This window comes from Onychostruthus taczanowskii, unplaced genomic scaffold, assembly GCF_017590055.1.
Source record: "Onychostruthus taczanowskii isolate IOZ18803 unplaced genomic scaffold, ASM1759005v1 scaffold64, whole genome shotgun sequence".
NCBI lineage: Eukaryota > Metazoa > Chordata > Aves > Passeriformes > Passeridae > Onychostruthus > Onychostruthus taczanowskii.
Genome location: NW_024504122.1, coordinates 4752909 through 4762790, shown reverse-complemented (window position 1 = coordinate 4762790; position 9882 = coordinate 4752909). Strand labels below are relative to the sequence as shown.

Genomic DNA, 9882 nt, shown 5'->3' with positions numbered 1-9882 from the left:
GAGGGGCGGCGGCGGGCGCGGAGCGCGGGCGGCTCGGAGGATCGCACCGGCGAACGGCGGCGCGGAGCGCCCGGGCGGCGCTCGGGAGAGCCATGGGCACGGCGGGGCCGCCGCCCGCCGCCGCCTTAAGTACGGCCCGCGCGGGACCGCCCCTGGGCTCTGCTCCACGGCCCCGCTCCGCCCCGCCTTTGGCCGCGCTCTGCTGCCGCCGGAACCGGCCCCGCGGCCCGGCGCTGCCCCGGCACCGACACCGGCACTGGGACAGCGACTGATTCTGAGATCGGCACCGGCCCGGCAGCGGGACTGGGAATAGGACTGGCACTGGCATCGAGACAGGCATCAGCACCGCCAGGGGGTTGGGAACTGGGATCGGGATCGCCACTGGGACTGGGACTAATTCCGGGACTGGCACCGACACGAGGACAGGGACCGGCAGTGGAACTGGGAACGGGACCGGCACCGAGACCGGCGCTGGAACCGAAACCGGAAGGGGCACCAGGACTCCGACCTGGACAGGAACCGGGACCAGCACCGGTACCGGGATTGGCACTGGGATCGGAACTACGAGCAAGACCAATGCTGGCATAGGTACCGGGTAGGGGATAGGAACCGGGACTGGCAAGGTCACCGGGACCAGCACCAGGACTGGAGCCACCCTGCCCAGTGCACCCCGCTCCCCCAGCCCCCTGCCCGGTGCCTTCCCCAGTCCCATCCCCTCGAAGCAGCCGGTCCCAGGGGCACCTCCCTCCCCGAAAGCCCCAGGTAGGGCCTGGAGGGGCAGGTGCCCCTGGGCTCGAGGGGAGTCCTGGGTGGGGCCTGAAGGGAACTCTGTTCTTGGAGCGCTGCTGGGAGCGGGGCAAAGAGGAGCTCATGCCCTTGGAGGAGCCTTGGGAAAATTGTGAAGGTCCCAAGGGAGCCCTGAAGGGGACCTGTGGGAAGCACTGGGGCCAATCCTGCGGGGCCAAGGGGCTACTGACTGCTCAGGCAGCCCCAGCGAGGGCCAAAGGATGCATCAAAGGGTGTTTGCTCCCTCGTAGCCATCCCTGGGGCAGGCTGTGGTATGTCCAGCCTTGGGAACTGGAAACACATTGAGAAGGGATCTCAGACCTGCGGGACCTGTTATGGGAGAGATGTTTCAAGCCCCTGTACTTGCTCCTGTCCTCCTGATGGGTGTGTGAACATTTTAGGAGTTTCAGCTGAATCCTCATTCATTTGGTGGGGTCCATGGGTGCTTGGGTTGCTTGAGGCAGGAGACTTGGCTCCCTCATCATGGGCTGGGGCTGTTGGGCTTCGCCTGCTCCACGGAGCACCGGAGAGGGCTGGCAGGACCTCGGGATCTTCCCAGGCAGGGCGAGTGCCTGTCCTTCTTGTGGCAGGCGTTTGCCTGAGCTGTTCCTCCCCGGCGCACCCAGTGCTGAGCTCCGGAGATTACCGAGCACATCCCTGACACCCCACGTCCAGGAATGCTCCTGAGAGCTGGCCTGGGAGATCAGGTACCTCCCTTCCTTTTCGCAGGATTGTTTCACAGCTGCATCACAGCTGCATACTTTCTCGTGCCCATGTCCCTTCTCTGTGCCCTCATCCCCTCTCTGTGCCCACGTCCTTTCTCTGTGACCATATTCCTTCGCCATGCCCACCTCTCCAGCCCCGTTTCCAGTGGCTCCCGGAGGATGACTCCGGACTGATGAAGAGCTGTCCAAATCCAGCTCCTCAGTGACATCTTGTGCTGGGAATGCTCAGCGCAGGCAGGAGATGGGAAAATTAGTTCCTGCAATTGTTTTTTCCTGCCCTCCCCAACACTGACATTGCTGTAACCGGCAGTGAAACTACGGGGATTCCCTGAGCTCATTTGTAAGGTTTTCTTTGGGAACATCTTGTCCTTCCACGGAGACAGCCAGGCAATGGCATTGCCTCTGACAGAGCTGGGTACAAAGCTCTGGAAAAGCATCCACTTCCTTCAAAACATTCCCTGTGCTAACTTTTGTGCCATTTAAAGATAATAATAATTCACCCAAAGTTCCTCGCCGTGATGAGACTGCACATATGAACTCTTGGGATGCAGTTCAAACCTTGTTTCTCAGCCAACTGCCACAGAGAAAATTCCTTCAAAGGCTCTAATGGCACCAGTCACCCCTGGGAAACACTTACCCGGTCTTAGCAGGGAAAGCTTCCAAGTGCTGCTTGCTGTGCCAGCAGAGCTGCAGCCCTGCAGGATCTAGCTGGGTGCAAAACCAGGTCTGAGTTTCTGAAGAAACTTTAGTCTCAGACCTAAACTCAGAGATGAAATGGTAAAAAGCCACTTTTGATGGAGGTGAAATCTGATGAGGTTTCTCTCAGGATGGTGGTGCCTGAAGCAGAGAAAATCCCTGAGCTGGCAGCCCTGCCAGTGGCAGGGAGATCAAAAAGGGGTGCTCCAGGCTGCCGTGGGGACCATACCAAGCTCTTGTGGGCCACTGTAGGTCCTTGCAGAGCACTGGCCCCCAGCTCCCAATCTCCCTTGGATGTGACATTATGCCCTCAAGGCCACTGTCCCTGCCTCCACCATGCTCAGGCAGGTGCTGCTGGCACAGAGGGCAAGTCTCTGCTCACGGTGGCTGCAGCTGACATGGGAAGCTCAGTCCAGCCCATGGCTGGAACACACATCACAGACACAGCCATGCTGCTCTATCCCACATGGGGAACATGACCAAGGCTGGATAGCACAGAGCCAAGTCCTTCCTTGGGCACTCTCGCCTGCACCAGGAATGGGAATAAATCCAGGAGAAGCTGTTATGGATGGCTTGAGAAGCTGTAAAATGTGAAGAAACATTTGAAAGTGAGACAAATAGGCAAGGAGGGAATTTGGCACAGGAGGAGATGCAATTTAGGAGAGGCCACGCCATGCATATTTCATGGGAGGGCCCTCAGCAGAGGCTCCTCTGACACCACAAACATCACAGATGGCAAGGAGTAACAGCAGCCGCTCCCAGCATCTGGGAAGGAGGACAGTGGGATGATCGCTCCTCCTGCCACATGGTAGAAGTGGGCCAGGACACAGATCCTGGAAGCTGCTGGCTCTTCTCCATGGGTGTGGGACCAGCCTTCCTCACCCTCCTCTTCCTCCAGCCCAGTACCAGGCTAGGGGCAAGCCTGCTCCATCCTTGGGGCTGGAGCTCTGTCCTCACTGTCCCACAGCTCTGCTGCCCCAGCACTCTGTTCTTCCAGCATTGCTCCTCTGAGGTTTCCTTGGAAAGTGCTGACTCAGGTCCTCCTCTGTTGGATGTTTCTCACTGACCATATGCCTGACTTACCTGCGCTACCAAATCACTCCCAGCGCAGGCCAGCGTGCAGGAGGGACACCTGCAGCCTGTGGGAGCAGGGTGGATCCTCAGCTGGCATCTGGCTCTGCCACAGGTGCCCCTTGGAACAGCAGGTGCTGCGGTGGCAGGAGCTGGGTGGGTCAGAGTCTGACGTGGATCCACTGGCAAAACTCAGGAGAAGGGGGACTTCAGGACAGTGCTTCCCAAATTGCAGCCACTTGTGTGTTCTCATCTTGAATGGGGTTATTTTTCTTCACGAGAGGCTTCATCTCCCTCTGTGCAACTCTTCAGGGAGAACTCCAGATCTACTGCTGCCCACTCTGAGGGGATAAACCCCTGTGGGGTGCACAGGAGCTCCCAGCTCCTGTGGGTGTGTTTGGATAATGAGTTAGTGCTCTCTGACTCTGCCCAAGCACCCTGTCAGCCTCAGTGTCACCCTCCTGGGGGTGAATCTGACTTGTGCCACAGTATGGACCACACTCTGGCATCACGATGGAGGAACCAGCCTTCCTTCTCACAGCTGGGGAACCAGGGAACTGCATCCTTCCCCTTGCACTTGGTGCTGCAGAGGCTGCAGGAGGTTCAGCTGCTCCGGCAGGATTAGGGGTGATCCCTATCCAGGTGTGGCACAGGCAGGTGAGGCTGCAGCAGTTGGTGTCCTGCCTCCATGAGAGCAGAGTAAGAGTTTGGGAACTTGCTGGTCACCTGGGGAGTCACAGGGTGGGAGCACCAGTTCCTGGGGCATTCATTTGGGTGGGGGGCCCTGGAGAGAGCAGCTGAGAGCTGCCACAGACCCTGCAGAGGAAAGAGATGCTGGGTAGCTCCTCTTGCAGGTGATCTCCTGGTCAACCCAGACCTTGCTCTCCCAGCATGGTTGGATTTGAAAGCCAGGCTGTGTTCTGATCCCTGGCATTTTCCACCTGCATCCCAATGATTTTTGGTGAATCACTTGTAGCCTAAGAAATGTCTTCTTGGTTCTTCCTGTGAGCTCCTGGGTGCAGCTCAGTAGCCATGAGAAAATACCCAGGTGAATTCCTGGTGAATACCAGGTGAAGTCTCCATAAAGGTCAATGCTATTAAAAAAAAAATTGCCTCTGAAAGGGACCCTAGGAAATATCCAAGGCAAGGAAAGACACATCAGACTTACCACATCAGTTAATTCTTTCTTTGCAGAGAGTCCTTCTCTTTTTCCATCCACTGGCAGATGGGAGTCATGTGAGATGTCCACAAGTGTGCCTGGGGGAAAAGGAATGCCAGTGAAGACCTGAAACAATTTTGCTGCTCTTACAGCTGAGAAAGGATCATGCTGTAAAGTTTCTGTGGAAGTGGGTCCTGGGAAATGGACATGAAAAGCCTTTTTTTCCGGCTGACTCCCTTGGCGGGTGAGTCGTTTACAGAGCCTGGATGCCAGAGTGCCTGGAAGGGAGCCAGTTCTATTTTAGCCCTTTGTAAATGATTTAAACACCTCATGCTGGGAAAACATTCCCAGGAAAGGGGATGTTTGGCTCTTCTTCCTGGGCAGACCAGGGATGTGCAGGAGGTGGTGGGAGGCAGAAGGAGCCAGCCCTGGCAGGGACAGCAGGAGTGTGTGGTGAGGATGGCTGTGCCCCTCCTGTCCCCCAAGAGCTGCCTCTGAGACCTGAACCAGCTGCTCCTGGTCCAGCTGGCCAGAGGCATCCTACCAGACCCCTCCCAGGTGATGTTCCTAAGGAGCCCCTCTTATTTTTTGTAGCCTTTGCCTGCCAGGAGCATCCCCTGGGAAGGCTAATGGAGCCAAAGGTCCCAGGTGCCCTGTGGGATCCCAGCCAGGTGGGGACAAGGCACAGAGCTCCCTGCAGCACCTGGGGGCAACCACACATCATGGGACTGGGGACAAGCTCCTGAGGCTGGAGCAGGACAACTCCAACCCCCCTTACCCTTGAGGAGCTGGCTGCTCCTTATTGATTAATGTTGTGATTCATTTCTCTAAAAATAGGCTCTTAATTACTGAGCCTCTGGAAACAGAGCTGTCTCACAGCAAAACTTGATTGATTCGAGGGCAGCTGTGGCTCTGGTGAGGGCCTGGTGGCCACAGAGCCTGGATGGCTCCTGCCAGAGACAGCTCCTGGCCAGAGGAGGTTTCACGCTGGTTCAGGTTCCCAGCTCACAGCTGATGGATATTTGTTTTTTCCAAGTGTCACTTGGTTTTGCTTCTTAACTTTCTGTATGTAATTGCAAGCATGTGGCACTCAGAGGCATTTGGACTTCTCTTCCAGTGGAACAAAATGGGAGGAAAAATGTTCATTTTTCGCTAGTGCTCCTGAGCTGTGTGTAGAGAAGGGAAAAAACTTTTCTGCTTTCTTTATTTCTTAATTTTTTGTTTGTTTTGTTTTGTTTTGTTTTGTTTTGTTTTGTTTTGTTTTGTTTTGTTTTGTTTTGTTTTGTGTTGTTTCCCACCTTCTTCCTTTACATGGAGAAATACTTTGTGGGAACTTTAATGCTTTTCCCTTTTTCTCCTGTCCCAGAGAAGGTGAGCAAGATCCCAAAAAGTCTGAAAAGAGAGAAAAAAAATAGAAAATAGAGTTGAAAATAGATTTATTTTCTGGGGTTGTTTAATCTCTCTGAGTTTGGGTTCTTGTGTCAGGAGTGTCTTGCCATGTCCTGGAGATGGAGGGGGGTATTTGAGAGCCCTGTGGTCCCCCACCCTCCACAAGCACCACAACCTCTGTGCAGCTGAGGCAAGGGGAATACAGGGGCCCTCTGAGACAAATTAAGGAGAAAAAGGGAAGAGTGGTGCAGTTGCTGGCTGCCAGCACTGTCCCTGCCTCCCTCCCTGGCCAGCGTGAAGGCCATCTGTCACTTGACAGATCAGCTGGACTCCGCTCTCCATCTCCATCTGCTCCCATCCAGGCTCCATGTCTGTTGGGTCTCCCTCCTGCTCCATGTCCCCTGTGATCCCACCCAGTCCCTGCCCCCGGCTGGGATGGGCACCAGGGGATGCTCAGAGAGCCCTGAACATCCAAACCCATGGGTCCTTGCTCGCTGCATGGGCTGCAGATCCTTGCTGACCTACTCATAAGTTTTTTTCACAGCTTTTGTTTTTTTTTTTTCAAGGCTGAATCTTTCACTCTGGTGGTTGTGTGGCTTCATTTTGCTTATTCAAAGTTTCTTCCAGTTGAAGTTTTATGGGTAATTTTTTAATTCTTTGCCTAAGGATATATCAAAGGGTGCATCCCTCCTCAGAGGGATTCAAGCCATGGCATCCACAGGAAAGGCTCACCCTGCTGAGCCCCATTCCTGCTGTCCCACAGCTGTAACAGCCACCCCAGAACAGGGGAGAACACAGGACAGAGCTCCTCCAGAGCTCTGAAGGATGTTCCACCAGGGACACTCAGGGGACACTGGGCCTGGGACAGCAGTGCTGGCAGCTGTCACCAGAACTCACACCTCAACTCTGTGAGAACTCCAATAATTTTTCAACATCACCAGCCAAATTTCCTCAGATTTTCTGGGGACAGGAGAAGGCAACATTCCCATGTCCCTGTTCCTCTGGCTGGCAACATGACAGCTTTCCACTGGAGTGACAGATTTTTTTTTTCTTAATGCAGGCCAAAGTAATTTTCTCTCATTAGAGCTGCTGATACAACTGGAAGAAGTGAGTTCTTTCTCCAAAGCTTCATCTGCCAGTGAGGGGCAGCATCCCCCCAGAAAATCTTGGGGTGTTTGGCTGTCCCAGCTTCTCGTCCCTCTGGCTCTTTGCACTGGAACTTGGAAAGAAAAATATTCTGGGATGGAAAATTTCAAGCCTAAAGGGTAAAGTTGGACAAAATCCAGGTGAGACTTGGCAGAGAGACCCAGCAAAGGTTGTTCCTTGTGCTGACATTTTTGCTCTGTGCTTTGGAGAGCCTCCCTGCAGCTCTGCTCCAGCCAGGTCAGGCTCTGCTCGTGTAAGAGGTTTTGTTAACACCACCACATATGACTTTCTCTGGGTTTTCCCTATTTATTTATTTATTTATTTATTTATTTATTTCTTTATTGTCTCTGGAGCTGTGAATATTGCAGAAGCAGACACTGCAGTGGTCTTACATCCTGTGGGGATGGCTGTCCCATCAGCCCACCCCGCTCCCAGAGGTGGCCCAGAGGCTTTGAACCTCTGGCTGCCTGTCCACAGCAGGCACTGCACATCTGTGGTAGCACCAGAACACCCTGACACAGCCCACTAAATCATCTGATGGAAATGAGGAGCTGGGATCTTGTTGAAGCTCTGGTTACTGGAAACCAAAAGCAAAGAGCGACTGTATCTGTGCTGGCTCTGGGATGCACATGAGGGTGCTTTGAACAAGGGACCTGCTGGAGACTGCTCTGACTCCTTCTCCCTCCTGTGAGTTCTTCCACTCAGGTCTTGCCAGAGTGTGCCAACCCATCCCTGCAAGGCTGGAGGAGCTCTGCAGGAGGACCTTCATGGGCTGTGCTGAGTCCTGGGCTCCTCTGCACCAGGAAGGACCCCACAGCACTCCTTGGGGACGCCATGAGTCACTGAGAATGTTCTGAATGTTCTGGCCAGGTGCTGAGGCCAAAGGCCTCAAAATTCACCTGTGGAGAAACAAGAAGATTAGATCTGACTCATTCCAAAAGTTTAAACCATTTTTGTGTTACTAAAAACTTGCCTTTATGCTCTAGGTATTTTTTTTCCAAAAAAGAGAAAGACAGCAAATTCAAGGTAAAAAAAAGCAATTTGAAGATGAGAGATGAATCTGCTTTGCCATAAATTTGGAGAAGTCATCACCAAATCTGGTGTGGGGTTGCTGTCCTCTCCTTCCCTCCAGGGAGCACTGTGGCATCTCCTTTCCCCTGGATTTTCCCTGTTCTAGAGAGAACGGATTGGTGTTTCTTACCCAGAAACAGAAATACAGCTCCAACAACCTTCCTGTGCAGCTCTCTTGTTCCCTGCTTTTCTGACTGTGTTCCTTCCTCAAGAGGATGACGAGAGGCCAGAAACTTCATCATGTGCATGGTCAGGAAGGGGCTACTCATCCCTAGGGAGGTGGATGTGCTTTTGTCCCAGGGCAGAGATGCTTAAAGCACCACGATGCAGAAGTGATCCTCAGTAGGATCCTGCCCCCCCTTGGGTCACATCAGCCACCCGAGACAGCAGCACAGCTTGGACATGATTTTGGGTGGAGCCCGTGGTGGTGGCAGCGGTTCCTGGCTGTTCTATGCTGAGGGGACAGCTGGGAGGGTGAGTTGGGGATGGCTCTGGGTAGGGTGTGCTGGTGGAGCTGCTGGAGAGAGCCCAGAGGAAGCCACAGAGATGCTGCAAGGGCTGGAGCCCCTCTGCTCTGGAGCCAGGCTGGGAGAGCTGGGCGTGCTCACCTGGAGAGGAGAAGGCTCCAGGGAGAGCTCAGAGCCCCCTGCAGGGCCTGAAGGGGCTCCAGGAGAGCTGGAGAGGGACGGGGGACAAGGGATGGAGGGACAGGGCACAGGGAATGGCTTCCCACTGCCAGAGGGCAGCGATGGATGGGATATTGGGAATTAGGAATTGTTTCCTGGGAGGGTGGGCAGGCCCTGGCACAGGGTGCCCAGAGCAGCTGTGGCTGCCTCTGGATCCCTGGCAGTGCCCAAGGCCAGGCTGGACAGGGCTTGGAGCACACTGGGACAGTGGAAGGTGTCCCTGCCACGGGAGGGGTGGCACCGGGTGGCTTTGCGGGCCCTGAGGCCTTCCCGGTGCCGTGACGGCGGCGGGGCAGCGCGGAGGGGCCGAGGCGGAGGCGCCTCTCGGCCGCTGGGTGGCGCTGCGGCCCCGCCGCCGGGGACAGCGCGGGGACGGCGCGAGCTCGGGCTGCCGCCGGGCCCCGCGGCCTCGCGCCGCCGTCCCTGCCCCTTCCCCGGGTGTCTTCAGCCGGGGTTCGGCCCGCTCTGGAAGCGGCTGCTCTAGCGAATTTTTCCTGCCTCAGCCCCGCAGGCTCGGCCAGCCTCTGCCCCGCTCTCCCCCAACCCCTCCCTCAGCACAGCGCTGGGGACCCTCCAGTTCTCATGACAATTCCAGTTATCCAGCTGCTCTCTAAGAAACTCCAGTTATCCAGGTGTTCTCTAGCCGAGGTGTGCTGGCCCCTATCCTCCAGCCTGAGCCCCCGCTATTCCGGCAGCAGGGCGAGCAGTGGGCAGGGGTGTTCAGCTGTCCATCGTGCAGTGGAATTGGTGCGGTGTCAGGGGCTGAGCAAGGTCCCCAAGGAGCCCCGAGGCAGGTGTCCCAGGTGGGTGGCACTGAGGCTGCCTTTGGGTGCCTGCACCAATTCCCTTGTTGCCTGCCTGCACCAGGGCTCCTGCAGGGTGCTGGCAGGGCCAGGTGGGCTAGGGACATCTGGGTTGTCTCTCCTGTTCACATGCTGTGGGACATGGCGGCTCTCTAATGAGCCCTCCTCCTGTGCGTGTTGCCGTCCAGCTCCAGCAGTGCCAGTGCCCACGGGGGATGGTGTGGGTGCTGGGGAGCAGGGTGAGCACATGCAGGGCTGTGCAGAGAGTGTGTGTGTGTGTCCCTGGAGGTGCATGCCAGGGGATTCAGGCAGAGAAGGGTGTTTATTGGGGTACACACGTGTCCAGCGGG

General features: G+C 55.8%; 1 long non-coding RNA gene across 3 annotated transcripts; it reads left to right on the top strand.

Annotated features, from left to right (window-relative positions):
• The first annotated feature begins 30 nt into the window (after positions 1 to 30).
• LOC121344523 lies at positions 31 to 8203 on the top strand. 3 transcript variants are annotated; one of them, XR_005953840.1, is made up of 4 exons: positions 31 to 1493; positions 4473 to 4681; positions 6887 to 7112; positions 7678 to 8203. It is a non-coding gene; the product is annotated as an uncharacterized LOC121344523 (long non-coding RNA). The 3 variants fall into 3 exon arrangements; XR_005953838.1 differs by having other exon boundaries at positions 6887 to 8203; XR_005953839.1 differs by lacking the exon at positions 4473 to 4681 and having other exon boundaries at positions 6887 to 8203.
• Positions 8204 to 9882: the final 1679 nt, after the last annotated feature.